The sequence below is a fragment of the Mustelus asterias genome, chromosome 4, assembly GCF_964213995.1.
Source record: "Mustelus asterias chromosome 4, sMusAst1.hap1.1, whole genome shotgun sequence".
NCBI lineage: Eukaryota > Metazoa > Chordata > Chondrichthyes > Carcharhiniformes > Triakidae > Mustelus > Mustelus asterias.
In genome coordinates this window covers 126,529,834-126,554,037 of record NC_135804.1, presented here as the reverse complement: position 1 = coordinate 126,554,037, position 24,204 = coordinate 126,529,834, and the positions used below count along the sequence as shown (strand labels likewise).

The window sequence follows — 24,204 nt, the reverse complement described above, 5'->3', positions numbered from 1 at the left end:
CGGGAGAAGCTGTTTCCATTCGCAGGATAGTCAGTAATGACAGACAACAGACTTCAATTAACAAAAGAACTAGAGGCAAGAAGAGATTTTTTTTTCTATACGGATTACGTTCTAATCTGGAATACACTGTCTGAAATGGAGGTGGAACAAGGTTGAGCAGTAATATTCAATAGGGAATTGGATAAATTCTGATGGTGAAAAAAATTACAGAGCAATGGGGGAGAGCGGGGCAGTGGGATTACTTTGAAGCTCTTTCCAAGAGGTGGGAAGTAAGGTTTGAAGATTCTGTCCTTTCACTTGTATTTTTGAAGCTGTATTTAGCAAGAGCGATGGGGAATGGAGTCCATTTAATTCCAATCAGTCGCTCAATATTAACCACAGCTCAACAGATCTCCCTTTACTCTGGCCAGGCAATGTGGCGGCCTTATTCCAATCTGCTTTAAAGTGGCATTTCCTCCCCAGCACCAACCATCCTTGGGGCCTAAACAAGCTTGCCGATTGGCAGTTATGTGCTGTCGGTTGACACCCACTCACTTTTGGATTGGCTCTGCCTGATTTCGGGTCACATAGGCAGAGAAGGTTTCATGTAGGTTGGTTTTGAATTGAACTGTCAATGCGTAATTCAGTTCCCCCTGCTATTTTCATGGAAACATTGCTCCATTTGTTTGAAAAGGTATAACAATCTACTACATTAATCTAGGAATTGTCGGTTGACTGTTTGCACAGTGGAAGCTCTGGCAATAATTTTTACCCTGTGTTTTTGATATATTTTATCCCTCAGCTCAAAATCTTGGGTAGTCGTGGGTTACGTATGTTCTTCTCTTTGCTAATGGTTTAGAATTTCTAGACTTAATAATCCTGGCCATTTTTTCCCCCCAATTTCAATAAAATCAGAAAAATATACCCTCAATAACTTTATTTTTAATATTTAGTAGTGGCAGTGTTGACTGAGTTGGCGATCCTTTAATATTTCTGTCCGTTGATAGAAATGAAGAGTGGGTGACGGGTTGTGACCGAGTAAAGCCCAATATCCTGACCAATATTTACGCTCCAACTAAAAAAAGTTTGTGGAACCGTGCGGTGTACAAATTGGCTGTTACGTTCCTACAAAATAACTGTGGTTTCACTTCAGAAAGTATTTCATTAGGTGTAAAGTTCTTTGAGACATTCTGAGGTCAGGCAAGATACATTCAATCTGTTTTTTACTGATAGCTCACACCTTATCTGCCGGGAATCTGCTTATTAAAGTTGCCTAGATCACGAACGATCTTTCTGAGATGGTGTGTGAGATGCAATCCATTTTCCCAGCAGTGTAAAAGTCTTTTGAATTTGCTTCCAAATAATGATCAAAGATTCAGTACATGGGAAGAGAGAAGTGCGATGCATTGCTTTAACCTTTGTTTGACTTCCCCCTCCATTATGACCTAAATCAAGTGTTTTGTTCGGTGCAAAAGAATTGTGCATGTGACACAGTAATGGAATGATCAACCTGAAATCATGTGGGTTTAGGTCATTAGTATGTACTCCAATGAGACATTTCTGTAGGTTAACCTCAAACATCTTGATTCTGAAGTATATGCCTTCCAGAGTAACACACCAGGCACACAATATCAGTAACAAACACCAGTGTAAACTGTGACAAACTACACACACACACACACACACACTGTCAGTAACACTATACCAATTTAAACTGTGATACATACAACATACACACACATCCACACGCACAATGATTGTCAGTAACAGTGCACCAGTTCAAACTGTGACAAACACTGACACACAGACACTCAATGGGTATCAGTAGCAGCACACTAGTTCAAACTATGGCCAACACACACACACAAAGATTGTCAGTAACATGACAGTTTGAACTGTGGCAAACACGTACACATGTATAGAAACACCCATGCACAATGGTAGGGTCACACACACACACATGTTGATCCTATGACACTCTCTGCCAGAACAATTTATCTAGTCCCACACACCCTGCTTAACAAGATCCATTAAAGATGACTTTTGAAATAGAAGCCTAAACTGAAATGTTCCTGTCACAATGAATTCTTCTGTCACTCTTCCACTACACAAAACCACTCTCTACAGTCACCTGTGGAACATAGAACAGTGTTAGGCAATTGACAGATTTTGCAATCTGAATAATTTTAACCAGTGCAGAAAAGATTTACTAGGATGCTACCGGGACTTGATGGATTGAGTTATGAGGAGAGGCTGAATAGACTGGGACTTTTTTCTCTGGGGCGTGGGAGGCTGAGGGGTGACCTTATAGAGGTCGATAAAATAATGAGGGGCATAGACAAGGTAGATATTCAATATCTTTTCCCAAAGGGAGGGGAGTCTAAAACTAGAGGGCATAGGTTTAAGGTGAGAGGGGAGAGATACAAAAGTGTCCAGAGGGGCAATTTTTTCACACAGAGGGTGGTGAGTGTCTGGAACAAGCTGCCAGCGGTAGTAGTAGAGGTGGGTACAATTTTATCTTTTAAAAAGCATTTAGATAGTTACATGAGTACGATGGGTATAGAGGGATATGGGCCAAATGCGGGCAATTGGGATTAGTTTAGGGGTTTTGAAAAAAAAGGGCGGCATGGACAAGTTGGGCCGAAGGGCCTGTTTCCATGCTGTAAACCTCTATGACTCTATGACTCTATATAATGTGCTATCGAATAGTGACAATTGCTAACTTGATAGCTTCGGTCACGCCTGAAATGGAGATTGAAATAGCTGAACGTTATTTAGTGATCCTCTGGAAGGTATACCTGGACATTGGTCAGAACCATAAGGACAGTGAACAGCATATCAGCCTCCCTGAGCACGGGGTGTACAGACTGTCTGGACTTGCGCACTGGCTGTCCAAACTTGCACACAGAGGCAGCTGTTGGGACGGTATTCTGAATGGCTGCTGCTGGTTTTCGTGAAGGTGACCCAATCTTCAGGAGAGGGGAACTGAACTTGGAGGCAGCCAGCAGAGAGACATCCCTGCCCCCCTTCCTTTCTCTTAACCCAGGCAAAAGTAAGACCATAAGACATAGGAGCAGAATTAGGCCACTCGGCCCATCGAGTCTGCTCCGCCATTCAATCATGGCTGATATTTTTCTCATCCCCATTCTCCTGCCTTTTCCCCATAACCCCTGATCCCCTCATTAATCAAGAGTAAGTGAGCTGCCAGCTATGATGTTTGACCATTGCTGCGGGTTTTTGACAGACACAAGAATGATCAATTTCAGACTGTGGCATTTCTTTATCATCTAATTTGTTGTTAATTACTCAGTGAGCAACATATTGTTGTACCAGTCAGTGCTCACTCAGCACTCTCAGCAAAGTTGGAAGTTTTAAACAGCAATCACTCCTCAACATGCAAAAACATGTGCTGTTGCCAGTTTCACCCACAAACAGCATCCTTTCAAAACAAATGGATAGAATTTGCATACAGAGAATAAGAAGTTTCCCACAGTCAGAATTGGAATATAGAGCGATCAACATATTCTAAAAGATGCTTTAAACTCCCTATTTTCAAGTTTAGTCATTTTAAAATGAACACTTCCTTTTAGCATCGGTTTATCTAATTAGCAGTTTGCAGAATGCATATCTCTTTGTGATCCTTGCATCATTTGAACATTGCATAACATTTAACTACTGCTGGTGGTTGAGGGCCATATTCCACACAGTATTAAAAATCATAAAGCCATTAAGTACATCATGTAAAGTAAAATTTATTTATTAATCACAAGTAAGGCTTACATTAACTCTGCAATGAAGTTACTGTGAAATTCCCCTAGTCGCCACAGTCTGGCGCCTGTTCGGGTCAATGCACCTAACCAGCCGGACTGTGGGAGGAAACCCACGCAGACGTGGGGAGAACGTGCAAACTCCACACAGTGACCCAAGCCGGGAATCGAATCCGGGTGCTGTGAAGCAGCAGTGCCAACCACTGTGCTACCGTGCCGAGGCAAATAGGTAAAATGAGGGTTGTTTCAGTTCAATTTATTTGCAAAGAACTTTCAGGAGCTGAATGAGTTTGGAGCAGGTGTGAAAATAAACAGTCAATCCTTTTTTGTATTCATTTATGGGCTGTGGGCATTGCTGGCCAGGTAATAAGTCCACCCCTGATTGCTCCTGAGAAGGTGGTGGTATGCCGCCTTCTTGAACCACTGCAGTCCCTTTGGTGAACATCAGTAGCTGAAAGAGAAAAACTGGCCAATGCCTCAGCCCTGGGTCCTTCCATCAGAACGCACAGTTTACAGCCTTTTCATCCTGAACATGTCGATACTACATTTACAACAACAACCTATGTTGTATCTCTAATGCGTCCAAAGCCGCTTCGCAGGTGTGCGATCGGATGCAAAATCAACATGGAGTCCATTAGGATTGAGGTGACCAAAAGCTTGGTCAAAGACGTGGACTTTAAAGAAGTCAGAAAGGAAGAGTGAGTGTTCTGGAAAATTCAAAGCAGGTTAGCGCGAATCTTTCAAAGCTTGGGTCATTGAGAGCTCCGGGCACCGCTATCAGTGGTAGGATGAGGAAAGGTGGAGGGGCGGGGCTAGGAGAAAATAGGGGCTTGAACAGGAGGAACCCAGAGTTCCTGGAGGGATGTAACATTAATATATGCACTGGTAAATTGGACGTGTAAAACTCACTGGTCAAAAGAAGGCTGTGGAAATGGAAAACTGCCATTTTCAGGAATGTGCCATAGAGTCAGTTGCTGCTGTTACACTCAGTTTAGTTAAATACCAGCTAGTATTTAATGCAGTATTCAATGGCTAGTTCCCAACACATGTATATCACCCAGCCAGTGGCAATGATCAACCGTAGATTCTCTTAAAGCCAGAGGACAGGGCAACCCACTTTCACCAGTCTTCCAAACAGTTGCTTTTAACTAATCCAGACAAGTGGCTTGAGGCTGAGTGACCATCAGGAACCTTGGTGATTTCCATAAATTTAGGAGTTAGATTTAAGGTTAAAAGCCAAATAAATAGCTGAAAGCCAACGGGTGATTTAAAGCAACCGAAACATGTGATGCTTCAGCATATGACCAGTTAGATACACATGTCATCAAGGCGAAAGTCAGGCCGGGGTGAGGCAGAGATTTGCCAGGATCTGGAAGGCAAAGATATCACAGTTCCCATAACTATGGGCTGAATTTTGGGAATCCCGATGTTGGGGTCAAAAGCTGATCCCAAATCCAGCCTTGCTGGCAGCAGGACCCACGGAGCAGTTCTGGAACAAGCAAGTTCCTAATTGACTGCCTGTTAAGTCAGCCATCCAATTAAGGACAGCATGCAGGCTCCTGATGCTGCCAAGCCAATCACAGGGCTGGTACCTCTGAAGCCAAGCACCAGCAGAGGTGCCAGCTGCTGCTAAGGATTGCAGGGCACTCGGGATCACAGAGTGAAATGTAAAAATTCAAAGGGCGGAGGGGAAACCCCAAGCCAAGAGGCCATTGGGGCCATTGGTTCTGCTTTCTTCCCCAACCCCTTCTTTGATCCAAAAGACCTTCCTCCAAGCTGGCACTGGTAAAGTTTTTAATTTAACGTTTATTTGATTAGTGTCACAAATAGGCTTACATTAACACTGCAATGAAGTTACAGTGAAAATCCAGCACCTGCTTGGGTACCCTAAGGGAGAATTTAGCATGGCCAATGCACCTAACCAGCACGTCTTTCAAGACTGTGGGAAGAAACTGGAGCACCCGGAGGAAACCCATGCAGTCACGGGGAGAACTTGCAGATCCGCACAGTGACCCAAGTCAGGAATTGAACCTGGGTCCCTGGCTCTGTGAGGCAGCAGTGCTAACCACTGTGCCACCGTGAACTGACAGCCTCCCCAAGTGGCATGAAACTGCCCTGTCATTGGTACCATAAAGTGGCTCCAAAGGGCTTTTTCAGGTGTGATTTGGCTGTCAGACCTCCTTGGGATCCCTTAATTTTTACTGGCTGACCCGCCTCCTAGACGACCTCCTGGGAGCTGGTAAATATTCAGCTCTACATTTCTGGCGCTTTCCTCATATTAACATTCTGGAGAATTGGTAAAGAATTACCATGAGTGAAAGTTCAGTCTTAAATTTTCTGGGCAAACATGTGGAAATGCTGTGATCCATCACACTGAGGGAATGTAGAAGGATCAGACTCATATTTGGTGGAAGCACAGTTACCACCAGCTAAATGTACGTTAGAATTATGACACCATCTATTTACTTACTTTCCAACATTCAAATCCCAGTGCAAGATGAGAAGTCTGCATCTGCCAATTGCAACATTCAAGCAAGGTTGCTGACACAGATTCCAATTAAAGATAAAGTTAAGTTTTATTCATTATTTATTAGTCACAAGGCTTACATTAACATTGCAATGAAGTTGTGTGAAATTAGATAAACTGTTGTCACCTGATAGCAAACTTTACTTTGAAACCCAAAGAGCAAAGCCTGGCAAAATGTTCCTGCAGAGGTTGAACTTCATCCTGATTCTCGTAGATTGCAATCTGGTCTTTCTACATCCAACCCCCTACTTTCTTCTTATAGAACTGCCATACAGTTCTTTTTATATTTTACCCTTTGAATGAAGTGAATCATAATTTCCATTTGACTAAATCTCTACCACAAATCAGCCCATATTAAAATTGAATTCTTGCGAAATTAATACTGCTTACAGTTTTGAGGAAAAGGACTCCTTTTCCTCTTGATTCATATCGGGCAATGTGCGTGATGCTTGATCTCGATATCCGTCAGCACTATGCACGGTAGCACAGTGGTTAGCGCTGCTGCATCACAGCACCAGGGACCCAGGTTTGATTCCAGCCTTGGGTCACTGTCTGTGTGGAGTTTGCACATTCTCCCCATGTCTGTGTGGGTTTCCTCCGAGTGCTCTGCTTTCCTCCCAAAGTCCAAGGATGTGCAAGTTAGGTGGATTGGCCAAGCTAAAAGAAATTGTCCCTTAGTGTCAAAAGATGTGTAGGCTAGGTGGGCTAGCCATGGTAAATGCACAGGGTTATGGGGATGGGGGGAACCTGGGTAAGATGCTCTTTCAATGCAGATTCAATGGGCCAAATGGCCTTCTTCTGCACTATAGGGATTCTATAGTAGCCTCTTGTGCAAAACTATCTTCAAGAAGGTATTTCTAGTATCATTTTGATGCTATTTTGGTAATATTTTTGGCACTATTTCTGATGCTATCTCTGATGCCGCCTTTTTTGTCATTTCTGAGATTATTCACTATTTTCCCGTAATATGTCTATTTTTCCCCAATCTTTCTAATTCTAACTACTTCTGCATTCTGCGATTTAAATTTAGGGAACTGCACAACCATCTTACACACAGCATGAGCAGTGAGAGCAAGTTTGGGAGGCCTTGTTCTTGAAAGGCACTAAATGAGGAGGAATCTTGTAGAAATGTATAAGGTGTGAACCAGTATATTGAAGCAATACTTCAATGTCAGTGATGACAGCAGAATGAGGCATCATAGTGTGTGAAGGGTAGGTTTAGGACACGATAACTTGTTGCACCTGGACAACAAGTGGCAACAGCCAATAATTAGACCGTGCCCTCACCGAGCACAGAGTAGAAACTTTTCCCATTGGCTGAAGGCCCTAAGACCAGAGGATATAGATTTAAGTTACTTGCCTAAAGAACCAAAGGCACTCGAGGAAAAAATCTTTACACGAGTCATAATATTCTAGAATACTGCCTGAGATTATAGTGAAATCAGATTCAACTGAGGTTTTCAAAAGAGAATTGGAAGATATGCAGGTGAAGAGAGGACGAATGCGAGGTTACAGGAGAGGACAGGAAAGTTTAAAGTTTATTTATTAGTGTCACAAGTAGGCTTACATTAACACTGTAATGAAGTTATCATGAAAATCCCCTAGTCGCCATACTCTGGCATCGGTTCAGGTACACTGAGGGAGAATTTAGCATGGCCATTGCATCTAACCAGCTCGTCTTTCGGACAGTGGGAGGAAACCGGAACACCCGGAAGGAACCTACGCATACATGGGGAGAATGTGCAAACTCCACACAGGCAGTGACCCAAGCCAGGAATCGAACATGGATCCCTGGCGCTGTCAGGCAGCAGTGCCAACCATCGTGCCACCGTGCCGCCCTGAGAATGGGACCTGTGCATTGTTTTAGCAGAAAGCCTGCCTCCTCCTGTGCTGTCACCGTTACTTCCTATTTCTCATTCTGTAGTAATAGCTTTGTCATTAGATAACACCCTAATATTATCCAAATGCAAACTCACCTTCTTCAGAAAGGTCTTGATAACTCTCAGTTTTGATCTGGGTGTCAAGTGCAAGCCTTTGAACTCGAAAGAAGCCACCCAGCCAGAGAAGGTCATGTGCCCTGTCCAGTTAATGCTGCTCCTCCACAAGGCTAGTAGTAATGATTGCATTGTCTTTTACAAACAAAGCAGTTATCACTCCCTTGAGGCAGACTTGTGCAGTGACTGGGAAGGATCCAATAGCATGGAAACAAGCAAGGGAGCCCTCGACTGGATTTCTATACAATGAAACGCTCGGAACAGCATAGCCAGTCTCCAACTCCAATCAGCCTGTTTATTGACCATGGCAGAGCTGTAATGTCGGAATGTATCAGACGTGTGTTTCCGGTGGGATTAGAGGTGGCTGCGGGAAAATGCCAATGGAAACAATTCAAATTCATGCCTGATGTAACGATGTCTGCTCCATCTTTTTTTGCTGCTGGTACGGCACGAGATCACAATCTCCAGAAAACTGACACAACCAAGAGCCAGGAAATGAATTGTATGCTTGCTTTATAGTTGCGGTGAGGTGGCTGTACAAGACGAGGATTGGATGCTCAGGTAACCAAAGGCAACAATGTGGTAGCAAGGTGATTGGAGGTGGGATGCCATGCTGTAGGAATGAGTCTAATCAGTGTCGGCAGTCCTAAATCAGGCCCATATATAATGGAAATTCAGGGTCAGGGGGTCAGCTGCAGGCAGAAGTTACAAAGGGCAAAGTGAAAAGATTAAATTCCTATTTTAAGGCCAATCCACTTCTACAAGGCTTTCTTTCCTTTGTCTGCTGATTCTGGTTTCTGGAGCCCAGGTTAAATTGCTCTGTGGCCTTTCTTTCCCAATGGTGGCCCCTCGGCCACCAGCATCTCAGCATTTTGAGGGAAGGAGAAGAGGGCAATCGTGCTGTGACCAGCTGGCTTTTGATGTTGTTTGAGAATCAAGCAGGGTCTGGCTGCACCAGCAGCCTCTGTACCCATCCATAGGTGCACCAAAGTCCTTATCTGCAACCAGAGGTGTAATTTCACACTTCAGCAGAGGATTAGCACACATTGAGGCTTCAACTCCCAAAAGAAACTGAGACAATGAATTCAATAGTGCAACTACAATAAGTCATTGCCTGCTGCCACCTAATTGAGAAGGGAATCATGTTTGGAGTGGCATTCCATGAAAGAAGGCATGGCAGGATGGTCAACAGCCAGTGTAACACAGCCGGCTGCCAAGGTTCCAGCAATCAAATCTCTCAGCATTAACACATTTTTCTGGTAAAGACAGTTTTTTTATTCATTCGCAGAATGCTGATATTGCTGGCATGGCCAACATTTTTTGAGTAAGAAGTCTCACAACACCAGGTTAAAGTCCAACAGGTTTATTTGGTAGCAAATACCATAAGCTTTCGGAGCTTGCTGCTCCTTCATCAGATGGAGTGGTCTCTGTTCTCCAACAGTGCACAGACACAGAAATCAAGTTACAGAATACTAATTAGAATGCAAATCTCTACAGCCAGCCAGGTCTTAAAAGGTACAGATAATGTGGTTGGAGGGAACATTAAACACAGGTTAAAGAGATGTGTATTGTCTCCAGACAGAACAGCTGGTGAGATTATGCAAGACCAGGGGAGAGCTGTGGGGGTTACTGATAAAAGAGACCACTCCATCTGACGAAGGAGCAGCAAGCTCCGAAAGCTTATGGTATTTGCTACCAAATAAACCTGTTGGACTTTAACCTGGTGTTGTGAGACTTCTTACTGTGCTTACCCCAGTCCAACGCCGGCATCTCCACATCAACATTTTTTTCCCATCGTTATATGCTCTTGAGAAAGTGGTGGAGGGCCACATTCTTGAATACAATGTAATCCTGCCAGCTCAGTTCAGAGAAAACATTGCTGTGGATTTGAAGTCACGTGCAGCCCAGACTGGGTTAGGAACGATTTCCTTCCTTAAAGACAGGAGTGAAATATGACTAGGCAGTGATTTCATAATCACCAATTTGGATGCAGGCTTTTAATTCAATGTGAATTCTCCATCTGCCGTGGTGTGTTTTGACTTGATACCTCCAAATGATTTGTCAATGCTTCTGGGTTACTAGTCCAGTAATATAACCACTGCGCTACCGTATCAAACTGGGGGAACTGATTTCACAAGATCCAGTGGGTCAAAGACAGAGGCAGATGTAGAGTTGTGCCCACCACAAGAGCGTAATGATACTGGGCAGCACAGGACTGGCACAACCATCTTGACATTCAGTGGCATTACATCCTGAGAGGTTACCATTGACCAGAAACTGAATTGGACCAGCCATATAAATACTGGGTGGAATCTTACCAAAATATAGCACATTGTCAGGTTCTGACTGAAAACTGACGTTTCTCTCCAGATCTTATGACACTTTGTCAAAAAGGAACAGGTGTTTCATGTCATCATTTTGAGGGAAGGAGCCCAAACATGCCAATAAAGGTAGCTCCACAGAGATCGGACTCCTTGATAAGAGCTAAAAGTAACCAGCCCCCCGACCACATCACAGAAGCCAAAACATTGTGTTTGAGGCCAAAACCTTGTGTGATTTCAAGAAGAAATTAGAAAAAGCTCTTGGGGCTAAAGGGATCAAGGTACAAGGGGAGAAAGAGGGATCAGGATATTGAATTTGTTGATCAGCCATGATCATAATGAACGATGGAGCAGGCTAAAAGGGCCGAATGGCCTACTCCTGCTTCTTGCTTCTGGTTTCTATGTTTCTATGTATTAGGAGCTCCCGCGCAGTTCCCCAAATTGTCATCGCCGGCAGCTCTCTCCCCTATCTCTCTGATCAACACCAGCATTGCTCTCCAGCTCCACCCCCATCAATGCCGGCATCTCTCTCTGTCCTCCTGCCCATCCACCCCTACAGTCATCACTAGCATTTCCTCCCCGCCTTCATTGAATGCGCTCTCCCTCTCCACTACATACACATGTCCCCTAGGGGGTCTGCCTCTGGCACTGCCAGTTTGGCACTGTCTGGCTATGTCTCTATTCCCCAGGGCTATACACATCTCGTAGATACTTGAGGGTCCCCATGAAAGGTTCACTTCTGGGTGAACTTGTTGTAAACTTTGCTGATAGAAACATAGAAAAACTACAGCACAAAACAGGCCCTTCGGCCCCACAAATTGTGCCTAACATATCCCAACCTTCTAGGCCTACCTATAACCCTCCATCCTATTAAGTCCCATGTACTCATCCAGGAGTCTCTTAAAAGACCCTATTGAGTTTGCCTCCACCATCACTGACGGCAGCCGATTCCACTCGCCCACCACCCTCTGTGTGAAAAACTTCCCCCTAACATTTCCCCTGTACCTACCCCCCAGCACCTTAAACCTGTGTCCTCTCGCAGCAGCCATTTCCACCCTGGGAAAAAGCCTCTGAGAGTCCACCCGATCTATACCTCTCAACATCTTATATACCTCTATTAGGTCTCCTCTCATCCTACGTCTCTCCAAGGAGAAAAGACCGAGCTCCCTCAGCCTATCCTCATAAGGCATGCCACTCAATCCAGGCAACATCCTTGTAAATCGCCTCTGCGCCCTTTCAATCTTTTCCACATCCTTCCTGTAATGAGGCGACCAGATGTTGGCGAGGTTTGAAAAGAAGGTGGAGGGGGTGGTTAATCATATTCAACTGTAATAAAATTAATGTAAATGGGGTTCTCAGGGCATAAATCTGATTATGTCCCTGGCGAGGGGCAGTGACCAATTATTCAAATAGTCTGAAAGTTGAAAGTTAATGACATATTACATTTCTGGTATAATTCGGGGGGGCAGGTGGGGGCAGGGATGGGGGGGTGGGTGAGGGGGGGGGGGGGCGGGAGGGGGGGGTGGCGACAGCTTTTCTTCAGACTATTGAAGAATTAGTTGTCGGCATGAGATGACCCAGCTGCATTGTGAGGCTGGAAGTGCTCTACTCATCTGATGTTTTATGCTGTCTATTTGCAGAATCAGACAGAAATAGGATCCAATGACCAGACTTTTATGCTCCTTCACACCCATCACAACCGCCTCCACCCCCCCCCCCCCCCCCCCCCTCGAGGCCTTCCCCATCCCTGGAGCAAACCCATGACACTTACCTGCCCCTCCAGTTCCTGGGACCTTGGCAGCTCTGTGCAGCGTCTCTTCCAGCCACTGCAGCGCTGTTGCTGGAGGGACTGGAGAGCTGTCAGCCAATCTGATAGCTCGGCAGCTGTCCAAGGTGAGATATCCTCCCGATTGAGGGCAGAATCCCACATTATGCCAGTCAATGATCGTTAGAGCATAAAATGGCAGTGAGGCTCTCAGAGTCGATAGGGATGTTTTTCTACATTGAGGAACAGGAGTAGGTCATTTAATCCTTCAAGTCTGTTCTGCAATTCAATTAGAATGGAAATTATCTATTTCTATTCCATCAATCTGCATTAGTTCCAAATCCTTTAATATAACAAAACGAATGTGATCAATCTCAACTCTGAAATTTTCAATTAAGCATCTTTTTGGGGGAGAGGATCCCAGATCTCCACTAGCTTTTGTGTGAAGTTATGCTTTTTCAGATCACTTCTGCTGTGGCCCAGTTCAAATTGCATGGTTGCACCTCCAGATCTGGATTTCCAGAGTAGACAGTTTGCCCTATCAAATCCATCATTCATCTTAAACACTTCAATTAGCTCACAAGAACACACAACACAAGAACACACAAGACAAGAACACAACACAAGAAATAAAAGCAGGAGTAGGCCACTGGGCCCTTTAGACCTTCCCCGTCATAGAATACTATCATCTCTGATTTCTGCCGGCCTCAACTCCTCTTCTGTGCCATTTAAGCTCACCCCTTAATCTTCCATTCTCAAGGGAACACAAGGCAAATCTACGCAATTTGTCCCATCCTTACTTTTCCAATGTCATTCTGGTGAGTTTGCACTGCATCTACTCCAGGGTTTAATTTTTAGGCGCAGGGTTAATTCAAGCACCAGCAGAAAATGGAAAAACAGGAATATGTATCTTACCTACAAGGATGGTTAGGCACTTGCCAGCCACAGGAAACTCTGACCAACGACAAGGAAACCTGCACCTTGGCTCTGACCGATGGAAGAGGTTTGGTATCAGGAATGTGAATGATGGGGGCTAGCACAATGCTGAAAAAGCAAACAATGCAAAAAGCAAGGTAAAGTTTATTTATTACTATAAGTCAAGCTTACATTAACACTGCAATGAAGTTACTGTGAAATTCCCCGAGTTGCCACATTCCGACACCTGTTTAGGTCTATGCACCTAACCAGCACATCTTTCAGACTGTGGGAGGAAACTGGAGCACCCGGAGGAAATCCACACAGACATGAGGACAACGTGCAAACTCTACACAGACAATGACCCAAGCCGAGAATTGAACCCAGGTCCCTGGCGCTGTGAGGCAGCAGTGCTAACCACTGTGTCATCATGCCGCCCCGAGTTAACCAACCCACTTATTACCATCACGTTCTGGATTTGACCACAACTGTGAAGGATCTATATAACTCACAAGGGGTGAATTTCATTTTTGTGAGGAAATTGTCACAACCTCACACACATATATTACAGGTCAGTATATCAACTTCCAACAAGCCAACTTTCTCCCCCACTCTATAGCTGACTTATGCCAGAGACTGATTCTAATATCTCTGATCAGACATATCTCACAGCGCTGCTAGTGAATACTAGCTTACTATATAGCCTCAGCATATGGAGGAAAGCGAATGTAAGTTATATCTAAGGGAATAGTTAAGTAGCAAAAGGAGACGGAATTCAGGAGTACTGAGGCTATTTATTGAGACAATCCTTTAGTTAACTCCGCACAAAGCAACGGTCAAAAGTGAGATCTTTTGACGGGAATTACAAACTCCTGTGGTACATCACCTGTCAATCCCCAAAAGAAACAATTTTGGTTTGACTCTGACTGTTAAAACGAGAAGGGCAAATCCATCAGCAGATGCAAGATTAAAGTGCATGGGATTGGAGGAAATGTATTGAGAAGGATAGAAAACTGATTGGCAGAGAGGAAACAAAAAGTAGGAATTAATGGGTGCTTTTCAAATTGGCAGGCAGTAACTAATGGGGTGCCACAGGGATCAGTGCTGGGACCCCAATATATTCACAATAGATATATTAGTGATTTGGATGAGGGAACAAAATGTAACATCTCAAAGTTTGCAGATGATACCAAGTTGGGTGGGAGGGTGAATGGTGATGAGGATGCAGAGATCCTTCAGAATGATCTGGACAGGCTAGGTGAGTGGGCTAATCAATGGCAGATCCAGTATAATTTGGATAAATGTGAGGTTATTCACTTTGGAAGCAAAAACAAGAAGGCAGATTACTACCTGAATGGCTGTAAATTGGGAGAGGGGTGTGTGTAACAGGACCTGGGTGTCCTTGTGCACCAGTCGCTGAAGGTGCAGCAGGCTGGAAGGAAGACAAATGGCGTGTTGGCCTTCATTGCGAGAGATTTTGAGTCCAGGAGCAGGGATTTGTTGTTACAACTATACAGGGCCTTGGTGAGGCCACACCTAGAGTATTGTGTGCAGTTTTGGTCTCCTTTTCTGAGGAAGGATGTTCTGACTCTCGAGGGAGTGCAGCAAAGGTTTACCAGGCTGATTCCGGGGATGGAGGGACTGATATATGAAGAGAAATTGACTAGGTTTTCGCTGGAGTCAGATGAATGAGGAGGGATCTCATTGAGACTTATAAAATTTGAACAGGACTAAATAGGGTAGATGCAGGGAGGATATTCCTGATGGTGGGGGAGTCCAGAACCAGGGGTCACAGTCTGAGGATTCAGGGTAGACCATTTAGGACGGAGGTGAGGAGACATTTCTTCACTCAAAGAGTGGTGATGCCAAAACATTGAATGTATTCAAGAGGCAGCTGGATATAGCACTTGGGGCGAATGGGATCAAAGATTATGGGGAGAAAGCAGGATTAGGCTATTGAGTTGGATGATCAGCCATGATCATAATGAATGGTGGAGCAGGCTCGAAGGGCCAAATGGCCTCCTCCTGCTCCTATCTTCTATGTTTCTATGCTGACTAACTAGAGGTTTCTCTCGTGGTTATGTGTGGAACGGTACTGCTTCAGAAAGGTTGCTGCATTTGCTAACATAACAGCCCCTGCACTCCGAAAATAGCACACTGCAACTGTTTTGCAACAGTGACCCAATCGAGGCTGGCACAGGATGCAGCGCTGAAGGTAGTGTCGTATTTTTGGAGATGGCACGTTTCAGCTGAGATGCTAAGTTAAGGCATGAATGTGAAAGATAGTACAGAACTACTGAAAGTAGAGCAGGTCAGTTTTCCCAGTAACCTGGCCAACAGCCAACACTCACCTCTCAAGCAACGCGACTGAAAATGGATTAACTGGTTGTTTAGAACATTTACAAAAGTGAAGTATGGCAGCTGCTGGAAATTTGAAATAAAATGCTGGAAATACTTAGCAATTCCGACAGCAACTGTGAAAAAAGAAACAATGTCGACATTTCAGATCTGTGACCCTTGGTCAGAAACAGGCCTCAAAGACCAGTTGAAGATTTTTCGAGGTGGCAAGAGTCCTGCCACTGGGCCAAGAGCAGTGCCAACGGGCGCGACTGTCCAAGGAAGGATGGCTGTCCACCCACAAGAGCCAGATCAGAAGGCCAGCAGCTCAGTCCCCTCACCAGTGCCAACACTAATAGTGGCCACCTGGAGCCTGGAGGCACCAGGGCTTATCAGCCAGGCTTCAGCAGGTTAGTTCACTGAGGGAAGGTGGTGGCCATGGTGAGGGGGTAGCCATTGCCAGGAAAGCTCCTCTGTGGTCCAGAGTGCCCACCTGGAACAAACAGGGAGGTTATGTGGGTGGGTGGCACTCTGGTTAGCACTGCTGCCTCACAGCGCCAGGGATCTGGGTTCGATTCCCGGCTTGGGTCACTGTCTGTGCGGAGTCTGCACGTTCTCCCCGTGTCTGCGTGGGTTTCCTCCGGGTGCTCCGGTTTCCTCCCACAGTCCAAAAGATATGCTGGTTAGGTGGATTGGCCAGGTTAAATTATTCCTGAGTGAACCCGAACAGGTACTGGAGTGTGGCGACTAGGGGATTTTCACAGTAACTCATTGTAGTGTTAATGTAAACCTACTTGTGACTAATAGATAAACTTTACTTTTACTTTACTTTACCAGGGTTTACCTGGCATTATCTCCATGTGGTACCTGTCACTGACCAAATGCCCCTAATTGGTGACGTCAGTGGCTCAGCTGGGCACCAGGTGGCCAGGTTGCCTGCCCCTTTTCCCATCTCTGGCAAGACAATGTAGCAGTGAAAAGACCATTCACCGACTTCCCATGCCACTGCCCAGCCTGCCCTCTAAGGAGCTGTAACATTTCAGCCATCAGCTCTGTTTCGCTCTTCACAGATGCTGGTATATCTGCTGAATCTATCCAGGATTTTCTGTTTTATTTTATGTTTATCTAATTTGTTGGCTGCTGGCCCTCATTATGTAATAAATGGCTGCTGCATGTGTCTACAGAACAATGATGATTGCACTCCTAATGTATTTAATTAGCTGTAAAGCACTTTAGGAGATAATGTGGATGTGGAAGACAATTATATCAGTGGAAGTTCTTCCCATATTAGATATCAGCTAAACGATGGGACATAAAGTATTCATAGAATCCCTACAGTGCTGAAGGAGGCCATTTGGCCCATTGAGTCTGCACTGACCCCAATCCCACCCATGCCCTATCCCCATAACCCCATGTATTTACCCTAGCTAGTCGCTCTGACACTGAGGCAATTTAGCATGGCCAATCCACCTAACCAGCTCACCTTTGGACTGTGGGAGGAAACCAGAGCACCCAGAGGAAACCCACGCAGACACAGGGAGAACATACAAACTCAATGCAGACAGTGACCCAAGCCAGGAATCGAACTCAGGTCCCTGGCGCTGTGAGGCAGCAGTGCTAACCACCGTGCTACCGTGCCGCCCCACCTCAAATGAGATCATGAAAGTATTTGATAAGAAACAGATGTGCCACTTTCAAATCTTAACCTTCGCACTGCCACATTTTGTCCGTTATCCACTTTATTAAAGACAAGCCAATAATAATAGCAACTCATCAAACTAAAGCTGTGGTTTTCAAACTTTTCTATTTGGTGGTTCCGAGGCAAACACTAATGTGAGCCGCCAGGACTATCTTCTAATATTGACGCACTTCTCAGATCCCTTGGCCTAATTTCCAAAAGGTTGTCATAGAGTTGTACAGTGCGAAAAAGGTCCTTCAGCCCATTCAGTCTGCACCAACAATAACTACTACTAAAGTCATGTTAATCCCATTTTTCAGCACTCGTCCCATATCCTTGAATGTTAAGATGTTTCAAGTGCTCATCCAAATACTTTTTAAAGGTTGTAAAGGTGGCCTCCACTACTTTCCCAGGCAGTGCATTCCAGATTCCCATCACCCTCCGAGTAAGTTTTTTCTCTCACATCCCCTCTGAATCCCTGTCCCTCACCCTAAAAGTATTCACCCTCATGATTGACCCCTGAACCAAGGGGAACAGCTGCTTCCCATTCACCCTGTCCATGCCCCTAATAATCTTATACATTACAATCATGTCCCCCCGAGCCTTCTCTGCACTAGAGGAAACAATCCAAGCTTATCTCGTCTCTCCTTATAGCTCAAATGCTCCATCCCAGACAACATCCTGGTAAATCTCCTCTGTACCCCTTCTAGTACAATCACATCCTTCCTATAGCGAGGGGAAACAGAATGGAACACAGTATTCCAGCTGTGGCTTAACCAACGTTCTTTACAGCTCCAACACTACCTCCGTGCTCTTATACTCTACGCCTTGACTGATAAAAGCAAGTGTTCCATATGCCCTCTTAACTATCCTATTCACCTGCTCTGCCTACTTCAGTGATCTGTGAATAAGTACCTCAAGATCCATCTGTTCCTCTGAGCTTCCTGATGTCTTGTCATTCATTAAATACTCCTTTGTCTTGTTATTTCTTCCAAAGTGCATCACCTCACAGTTATCAGGCCACTTCTCTGCCCATCTGATCAACTCATTTATATCTTCTTGTAACCTATGACTTTCTTCTTCTTCACTATTAACCATCCTACCAATTTTGGTGTCATCTGCAAACTTACTCATCATTCCATCCACATGATCACCTGTGTCAACTATGCAAAAGAAAACCGACCTCTTACTGTGTTTATTGGCATGTGTAACAACAGAAATAATCTAATGTGACAAAAATCTAGTAACTGATGGATAACAGCCAGCTGGCCTTGTAGAATTGCTGCACTTCCACAACCTGGGGGCTGACAACTGATATGAAACTCACCAGCCTTATAGCAGTTGTGAAAGTTTCAGTCTATGTGTAACTCCAACATGTATTTCTTACTGTTTCATCTCTAAAGATAGCATATATTATTCACTGTTTCAAAGAGCGAACACAGGCACAATGGATCAAGTGGTCCTCACTTGTTTTATGTCATTCTATGATCCTATGATTATTAACTCGTAGTATTATTGTTGAAAGTAATCAATGTGCCCGGCCAAATGTTGTGCATTTGTTTCTTACTGACAAGAAAGGTGGAGCTTTCTATACAACTCTGTTCAAACTCCAACCTATATATTTTTTTAATTTATTCTTTCTCTGGGTGTGGGCATTGCTGGCTAGACCAGCATTTATTGCCTATCTCTAATTGCTCTTGAGAAGGTGGTGGTGCGCTGCCCTCCTGAACCACTGGAGTCCATGTGGTGTAGGGATACACACAGTGCTGTAACGCAGGACGGCACTGTGACGTCGTGGTTAACTCTGCTGCCTCACAGCACAAGGGACCCAGGTTCGATTCCAGCCTCGGGTCACTGTGTGGAGTTTGCACGTTCTCCTCGTGTCTGCATGGGTTTCCTCCGGGTGGTGTGGTTTCTTCCCACAATCCAAAGATGTGCAGATTAGGTGGATTGGCCATGCTAAATTGTCCCTTAGCGTCACGGGGATTAGCAGGGTAAATATGTGGGATTGCAGGAATAGGGCCTGGGTGCGATTGTGGTCGGTGCAGACTCAATGGGCCGAATGGCCTCCTTCTGCACTGTAGGGATTCTATGATTCTGAGTTCCAGGAATTTGATCCAGTGACAGTGAAGATCACTGTTGTCTGTGACGCTCACTGTAACATCACTTCGTCTTCGCAATCTCACTTACTCCTTGCAGCCTTTGTAAATGTATATAATCATTTCTACAAGTAAACCTGGGGTTATGTTGACAAATATTTCTCAGAATTTTATAGCACAAATCAGAGCCAGGAACACAGGAAGAGGAGTAGGCTATTCAGCCACTTGAGTCAGCTTTGTAATTCTGTTAAGTCATCATTAGTCTGCATCTCCATCTACCCACCATGCTTCCCAATGTTAAATGATGCAGTGTGGTTTGAATTGAACTATTTGGTTTTCCTGTTCGCAGGTGTCTGCCACCCTTTCAGTAATGTTTTGTACATATTTGTCACAGTGATCGTCCCAGCTGTGCAATGAATGTGGCTAATGATTCACTTACTCACCGCTCCATTAGCCAGAGGACGGAGGGAGACAAAATGATTACAAGGTGAGAAAAAGTGATCATGAAAATTTAGGAATACAATAAATTTAAAGCCAGTGGTTTCAATGTGGATGTAATAATCCTCTTGTGTGTTTAGTATGGCCCCTGCTGTCTTCTGTTGCCTGATTGAATGTGATCACTTCATTCAAGAACCACAGAATCCCTGCAGTGCAAAGAAGGCACGATAGCATAGTGGTTAGCACTGCTGCCTCACAGCGCCAGGGACCCGGGTTCGATTCCCAGCTTGGGTCACTGTCTGCGTGGAGTTTGCACATTCTCCCCATGACTGCATGGGTTTCCTCCGGGTGCTCCGGTTTCCTCCCACAGTCTGAAAGACGCGCTGGTTAGGTGCATTGACCCGAACAGGCGCTAGAGCGTGGCGACTAGGGAAATTTCACAGTGACTTCATTGCAGTGTTAATGTAAGCCTTACTTGTGACTAATAATAAATTAAATAAATAAGTTGGCCCATCGGATCTGCGCTAACTCTCCGAATGAGCATCTTATCCAAAGGCAGAATCAAACCCAGGTCCCCAGAGCTGTGAAGCAGCAATGCTAACCACTGTGCCACCGTACCACCACTTGCAACTTGATTGCCTTTCAATTTAATCATCAGGCATTTAAAATAACCGGGGGCAAAAGACAAGCTTGTCCATCACACCCACCCCTCGTTCTTGATGGCTAGACACTCCCCACCAGCACCACCCACTCCCATAATAGCAGCATTAAAGAGAAGAACCCAGATCCAACAAGGGGAAACCTAAAACTCTAAAGAATCTCCCTCACCATTCCCAGAGAAGATATGGACAATGGTGTGTGTTAACTCACTTCCTTTCGACCTGATGCGATGTCTGCCCCAAGTACGAACCTTGTGTTGGTCTGAAATTTCTCTCCCCACTCTTTGAGCAGAGACACCAATCTATTTCAGATAAAATGGTTCTTGACTGTTAAAACAGCAAGCAGAGGAATTTCAGACTGACATTAAAGGCAGAATTTCAGGACCATAGCTTGCTCTGCCTCCTCAAACCATGCAATGACAGCTGCAGCCAGCGATAAAATAGTGCCCCTCTCAATCCCACACAGAAAATAGATAAATGTGTTCTCCACACTGGAAATAAGTAGTGGCGTAGTGATTCTGGGGGTAAAGGTTAGGCTTTCAGAACACAATGATGAGAATGCAATTAACTTTTAAATATCTATTATTTAAGATTCTATTTTCCAGGCAGTGTTCTAATTCACCATACAGACATGTGTCAGTTAAAAGAGACACTTAAAAAGATATGGATCTCCAGAAAGTGCATAACTCTTGTGTGAAGTACATGTTAGCAAAAGGAGCTGAATGTTTCTATGGGGGAAAACCATCTCAAATTTTGATTTGATTTGACTTATTATTGTCACATGTATTAGCATACAGTGAAAAGTATTGTTTCTTGCACGCTATACAGACAAAGCATACCGTTCCTAGAGAAGGAAGTGAGAGAGTGCAGATTGCAGTGTTACAGTGCAGAGAAAGATCAACTTAATGCAAGATAGGTCCATTCAAAAGTCTGATGACTGCAGGGAAGAAGCTGTTTTTGAGTCAGTTGGTAGGTGACCTCAGACTTTCGTATCTTTTTCCCAACGGAAGAAGGTGGAAGAGAGAATGTCCGAGGTGCGTGGGGTCCTTAATTATGCTGGCTGCTTTTCCGAGGCAGTGGGAAGTGTATGGATGGGAAGCTGGTTGTAAATGTAAATCATAGAAGAGAAATCTCTATTCCAATTATTTCCAAAAATGTATTGGATGAAATATAGATCTGGGCTGATAAAGTGAATGATTTACATTGGAGTCAGAGATGAGGAGAATTTTCCTCTCAGAGGGTTGTGAGTCTCTGAAACTCTCTTCCTCAAAAGGCAGTGGAAGCAGAATCTTTGAATATTTTATGATTCTATGATTTTTAAGTTTGAGCTAGATAGATTCTTGATTAACACGGGGGTGAAACGTTATTGGTGGTCGGCAGCAATCTGGGGTTGAGGTTACAATCAGACCAGCCATGATCTTACTGAATGGCAGAGCAGATTTGATGGGCCGAGTGGCCTACTCTTATTTTGTATGTTCATTTTCTATTATTTAAACAAGGACCAGTTAATGAGAGGTTCATAAATAAACAAATTAATTAATAAATAACCGAGAGTAGGTGATACCTGATCAGGTCTGACTCTGTAAATGTCCTCCCCATATGAGAATGACCGTTAAGATGCTCAGTTACATAGTATCTGTGTTCTGTCTGAAGACGGGTCCTTGTCTCATTGTCTGCTCTTGTTTCATTCAGAGCCATCTGGTTGGCAGTTTTTTTGTCAGTGCTAGTTTACCATTGTTTCCCACCCTTGGGCAGGGCAAGGAGGCAGGTCCCAAGTCTACCTCAGCGGGAGCAGGAATTGAACTGGCTCTGTTGCCATTACTTTGAGTGACACACTGATCATCTCAGCTAACCGCGCCAATACTTACATTGAGAAAGAGAAACCACAAACACTAAAGAGCTTCATAAAAAGCATTAAAAAAGCAGCACAGATCAGTCAGCATCTATGCAGACAAGTCAACATCTGCTTCCAACTTCTCAGTCCTACAGAAGGCTCCCTCAGGAATTTTCTTTTGTGTGTTTCGGCGGTTAAAAGTTGCATCCACCCCAATGACATCAGTCGCTTCTGCAAGCTGGTTTGAACAGCACACATACACATGGTGCCAACCAATTTGGACTGAACAATGAATGTGCCAACATACAGAATGTGGAAAATAAATTCATTTAGAATGTGGAAAAACATATAATTCATAAGATATAGGAGCAGAATTAGGCCATTCAGCCCATCGAGTCAATCACGGCTGCTATACTCCTCATCCCCATTTTCTTGCCTTCTCCCCATAACCCTTCAACCCATTACCAATTAAAAATCTTTCCAACTCCTCTTTAAATTTACTCACTGTCCCAGCATCCACATATAGAATGTGGAAAAACGTATAGAATTTGAAAAATAAATTCAGCAATGTTTGACAGCAAGATACCACTTTAGACCGAGCCATTCATTATATCAGTTCCAGTGGAGCTATTGCAGGTAGCTCAGTTTCTGCTGTTAAATATGTGCACGGAGAATCCTTGCGCCCAACTAACTTTAATCCCTTGTTCGAAAATATTCATTTTGGAAACCAGACTCACAATTCTTCAGACTTCCTTTTTATATGCACGATTAAGCTTTACAGTTGCAAGACGCGCGCAATGCTAATTTTATTCCTTCTCATGTTTAATCCGGCCCTTCGATGCATGTCCCGGCTCGAAATTCACATGCAACCCTCAACAAAACTGACATTTCGAAATGGCCCTGTGGTACAATCATACTGAATTCACATTCAACGTTGTACCCACTCTCTTTTTAAAACTACAACCTGATCCACTTTTTAAACAGGTTCAACTGCCCTTCATTATTTTTACACTCACACAGAAGCTGGTGAGCAGAATTCTGTCGGTTGAATGTTCTGCTTTTCTGCAGGTTGTTCACTCACCCACGCTTGCACAGAGCAAGAAGCGTCTCCGAGGCAGGCAAACGAGTCAAACTGGACGAAGCTGTGTTCTGAGCTGCGAGGCACACCTTGGTGTGGACTCGCCACTGAGCGCACCAGCACTCGGGGATCACACTCACTATTCAGAAGGGAAGTTGCCCAAGCTGAAGCAACCACAGCAGAATTGGCTCTGCCAGTCTGAACTGTCATGACGTGTTGAACACGTCTCCAGCAATTATCACTAGTTATCTTGAGCTATAATGCATCGGTGCAAAGCATCAGGGCGCAACCACAACTTGTAAAGCGCCCCAGAGATGTTGCGTGTGTCTCAAAGAACAACGCTGTTTTCGTAAAAAGACTCGCTTTCCCCTTTTAACCAGATATTGTTTTGGCTTGAAACCGTAACTTTGTCACTGAGCCGCCCGGATTATCGTACAAAAACTCCCCCCACTTCTGTTCAAAAATAAGGCGTGGCCGAAACTGATTTCTACAAATCAAAAGAGAGCGAGTTCCTTCCACATTTAATAAATAAACATGTCCACTGGGTGAAAACAATCGGCAAAAATTTTTTTTTTGGATTTCTTTTTAAATTATGCCAAATTATCTTTGAACAGCAAAAAATACTTTTGCTCACTCAGCAAGCATGGCAAGATCCTGACTTGCCATTTCAACTCACCATCTTGTCCACATGCCCGTCCATGGCCTGCTGAAATGTCATGATGTGGAGATGCTGGCGTTGGACTGGTAAGCACCAAGTTAAAGTCCAACAGGTTTATTTGAAGGGGCAGTGCTGCGAAAGCTCGTGCTGCCAAA

General features: G+C 44.4%; 1 protein-coding gene across 2 annotated transcripts in view; it reads right to left on the bottom strand.

The window, feature by feature from the left end:
• LOC144492391 (putative G-protein coupled receptor 174) overlaps positions 1–23,806 on the bottom strand; it is a 53,698-nt gene extending 29,892 nt beyond the window's left edge. Inside the window, exons 1-2 of one of the 2 annotated variants that reach the window (XM_078210398.1) lie at positions 23,395–23,806; positions 13,269–13,397 (exon numbers count right to left, since the gene is read on the bottom strand). The gene's annotated coding sequence lies outside the window, so the exon portion shown is untranslated. Of the gene's footprint in view, positions 1–13,268; positions 13,398–23,329 lie in introns of both variants that reach the window. The other variant, XM_078210399.1, reaches the window with a different exon arrangement.
• Positions 23,807–24,204: the final 398 nt, after the last annotated feature.